This window comes from Cloeon dipterum, chromosome 2, assembly GCF_949628265.1.
Source record: "Cloeon dipterum chromosome 2, ieCloDipt1.1, whole genome shotgun sequence".
NCBI classification, from domain to species: domain Eukaryota; kingdom Metazoa; phylum Arthropoda; class Insecta; order Ephemeroptera; family Baetidae; genus Cloeon; species Cloeon dipterum.
Window position 1 is genome coordinate 36,224,370 of NC_088787.1, and position 4,496 is coordinate 36,228,865.

The 4,496-nt window shown below is 38.8% G+C and overlaps 1 long non-coding RNA gene across 1 annotated transcript; it reads right to left on the minus strand.

The window, feature by feature from the left end:
* Window positions 1-113: 113 nt before the first annotated feature.
* On the minus strand, window positions 114-722 carry LOC135935301 (uncharacterized). Its single transcript, XR_010574196.1, has 3 exons — window positions 552-722; window positions 408-497; window positions 114-349 (listed from the first exon to the last, which is right to left on the minus strand). It is a non-coding gene; the product is annotated as an uncharacterized LOC135935301 (long non-coding RNA).
* Between the last annotated feature and the right edge of the window lie 3,774 nt (window positions 723-4,496).

The window sequence follows — 4,496 nt, forward strand, 5'->3', positions numbered from 1 at the left end:
GGTAGTGTACCGCCATTGAATTCAATAAAACATTGTTTTTCAAATTTCACTTCCCTATTATCTTTTAATGTCAGCCACCAATTTCTGTTTTATATACAACAACCCGACCACCACACTGCAAAAACCCACTCGAAAAAAAATAAATCCAAGACAAAAGCATCCAACTACAAAAGGATTGTCACCACTAGCCGACAATTTACAATAAAAATGATCGAAAATAATCTTCCTGCATTACAAAGCAAACCACACACTTTACAAGAATGATCACCCCGTCTATTAGTTGAAGATCGGTCTCCTTCTCTTTGGCACTGGGCCTCTTGCACATGCAGCCAATTTCGCCAACTCTAACCTAAAAGATAATTCATATATCAGTCTCACTATACAATTTAATAATTGCTTTTTATTACTGCCAGTCCTCCACAAGAATTTGCAGTGATTGCCGAACTGCAACATATGATAGCTCGGGCACACTTCCTGGAAGATGATCCTCTGTTTCACTGAAAATAATAATTTTCAATTACATAAATTTTCTCAGCAACATCAATACATACCTGCTGCCAACTGGCATTGTCTGTTCCTTCGGGCTGTCAAACTCTAAAAAGATGTCCTGGTCAGAGTCCGAATCTTCGCTGCTCAGGTCATCCGTCAATTTGGAATCAACGTCCGAACTCTGTTGTTTGGCTTCAGTTGGCTTCTCCAACGCGCACTCTTCCGCAGCATCAGTGTCTTCCATCTCTCTACTGATTGTGAACAATATAATTTCCATATTTTGATAACTTCACTCATTGGGCCACAAAAACACAATGAAAACATTCAAAAATATTTCTGTCTCCATAACTACTCACAACACACAACACACAATGAGGCTTCGGCTGCATGGTCTCACCAACTATGATTGTAACTCTTGGCACGGGATACACAACTTTCACCAGCTGCAATTTGGTCCTTCACGGCACCGACACATTTATCTAACTCAACCCGGACACGATTTGTCACACAATTTGTCTTGTAAATGTGTCACAAAATAACGCATGAATCATCTATTTCAAAATAAAAATTAAATTTGCGGGCTGCAATGCATCTCTGTTCTTCACATTATTTTAACAAATTCAAAGCTTTAAAATTATCAATAAACGAGTCATGTGTCCACACATAACCAAGAGATTTGCAACTTGAAGGTCGCTAAGTTAGCCACTGATTTGAACACTTGTTTAGCGCCATCCATCGCCATCAATATTAAAGGAAACAGTGCCGCGTGTTTGGCCGCTATTTTAGCCGCTGGTTTAACCGCTACATTGCCGACAAAATACAAAATTAGCCGCTTGACCCACCGCGCCCAACAATAACTTGGGCATGACCCAAACAACACATTTAAAGATGAGAAACATGCCAATAATTGCTTCTATGGCTGCATCGCTTTCTGGACAACCTCCAAGCCACCCCGTGAAAACACCCTCTCCAGGCATCTTACAATAGTTACTCACCCTCCAGCAACACCAATCAGTTATCCCCCTTCACATCACTACACAAACACAAAACTTTCACGCCCCCAGATAGGGCAAAAACAACACAAAACACATCATAAACACAATTTACCACGCTTATGAGGCACACTTTAAACAGCAACTATGGCGGCCAAACAATCTTTAACAGAAGCGGGGAAGACGCGGTGCCGGTAAAATTATTCGAAATATCGTTGAAAAACCGCAACCGCCACTTGGCTCCGCCCCAATCCCGTGGGGGGGGGGGGGAATGTGCCAACATAATAAAATCGCGACGACGGCGCCACCAAAATCCATACACACGAACTCACTTTTGGGTTTTTAAAATATGTCACGAAGAGACTCGTGAGTCTCTTGAGGACAGAAAAACCATGAAGTTTGGGTGGTCTGAAGAGACTCACTGTCACGAAGAGACTCTGAGTCTCTTCGCGAATTTCCCCTCCAAGTGGGTCTCTAAGTGACAGTTTTCGTGTTCGTGAGTCTCTTCGGACCACTATTTAAAAACTTGCACATTTAGCAGCCAAATGGAGAAATCAAAACTCTTCGCTCTTCGTTCTTCGTGTCTTGCAGAATCGTTTATTGAAAATTTGTTAACGTAGGTGACGAAAAGCAATCATCATCTCCATTGTCGCTAACAATATTTTCTAACTTCCTCTGACACCTAACCGACCTGCCGGTGACATTTGGCGTGTCTAGCATGAAAAAGACGTCATCAGAAGGAGGACCAACTGTCCCATCAGCTTCTGGAGCCGAGGGAGTTAATTGTTCAGAAACGGGCTCACCTGACGAAGCAGATAGCGGATATTTCGAGGACGACGGGTAATTTTGATTGTAAGAATTGTTCTCTAGAATTTATTTTCTATTTTCCAAGATGAGGCCAAAGGCAGGACTGGGAGTCATGCTGCGAGAGAACTACAAGGCGCGTGAAAATTAGGTGAAAGGTGTTTCAACCCTATTTTATGAAGTACTCATGATACGTATTGTCTATTTTAAGTGAAATGTGTTTTCTAAGGTTATTTTATTTCAGTTCCCTGCACCAGTCTTGGCCATCAGTGGTTGCATGAGGTTGCTGCGCCATGGACTGGAGACCCTTGGGATTGATGCTAACAGACACTCCCTCCGCTGGGTCGACGCGAATGGACTCATGAAGCGGGATGTGCTGACATTATCCCTGTTCAACGTCGAGGAGACGGACGTGGTTGCCTCTGTGGTATCCTCCCTCTACCGGTGCATCCCCCCAATTAGATTACGGTGCTGGCACCCTATAGGAAGCAGAAGCAAGTAGTGTATAAGAGGGATGCACGACCCCTTTCGCACTCTATATATGGGCATCCGGCCTATATATGGGCACTGAATATCCTATATATGGGCATCCATTGTAAAACTATCCTATATATGGGCATTGCCCAGTCTATATATGGTCACAAGGTTAACTACCCATCCTATATATGGTCACAAGGTCAACTACTGACCACTGTCCATCTACTGACCACTGTCCATCTGCTGACCACTGTCCATCTACCGACCACTGTCCATCTCTACTAACCAACTACTGACCACTGTCAAACCAATCAAGAAGTAAAAAACAAAAAAGTGCAGATTACAATTTATTTTAAAACAATAAAATACAAAATACCGGATATGAAATACAAATGCTGGATTAAAAAACAATAAAATACAAATAACGGATAATAACATTCATTGAGAAGTTGTATTAATTCAATATGTCATTTCAATCAATGATGTAAATACGATATGTTGAATATAAATTTGAAAATAATTGAACATTATGAATGTTTACACAGAGGACAATCCTAGAAGCTTCAAACATTTCACCTCTAGTGATTCCATATTACCAATATGTGCTTTGCACATAGCATCAATTTTCTTAATATTGTCGGTCAAGAAGTTGTAATAATTCAAAATGTCCTCAATATTTTCAATCAATGATGTAAAATCATCTAAAGTGATCAGAAAAGAATGAGCGTGCTCATGTTTCCTCCTTAAATAAGCTGATTCATAGGGATGTTCATAATCTTTTTCCATCTCAACATCATGCTCAACCAAATAAAAAATATCATATTTCATATTATAATACAAATGTGTGAATTTTCCAATATGCTTATCTTGTTTTTTCTCCATGAATTCCAATATTTTATCTGAATGGTTAATATAATGCTTCAGATATCGACTGTCGACAGGTTTACGAGAGAACATATGTACATTGTTGATTGTGGGATATGTTTCAACGATCTTATTCGAACCATTATCAATTACAACTACACCTATTCCAACTTTAACCGATGCATAAGGTCTCACAAGCAGCGACATTTTCGAGCTCAACGAACAGACTGAATTCAACACCGTCCTGTAAAGCTTCTTATACTCATTCATTTGATGACGTGTCTATGACGCATTAGAAAGTAATCAAAAAAAACTTACGTTACATTATGAAACCTTATGTCATCATAATGTGTTATTAAGTTGCAACACTGATGGTTCAATTTACTCGAATCAAAATGTATTATTATTATTGCTAAAATAAAAATCCTATTCTCTATTCTAATATATATGTTGGTTAATTAACGAAATAAAAAACCAAGACGGACGGTGCAAAAAATATATTTATTTTCATTGATCAAATAGATATTACATTTTTTGATCATACTCGCTCACATGAAAAATCAACTAATACCAGCTCAAGCTGACTTTAATAGGGAAAACACAAAGAAAATCAAAACATTTGGTCTTTTATTATCACTAAATAAATCTTCACAAATGGTAATACTGAAGTTAAGTATTTGATTGGTATTTAGTATCACTAAATAAATCTTCAAAAATGGCAATATTCTAGTTAAGTATTTGGTTGCTATTTAGGTATGATTTATCAGCTAACTCTACTTGAGAGACACAACAATTTTGAATTTTAATGCCTAATCTATCAATGAGCTCTTTGCCTAACCTGCCTAAAATGCAAACAGAAGCGCCGCAATC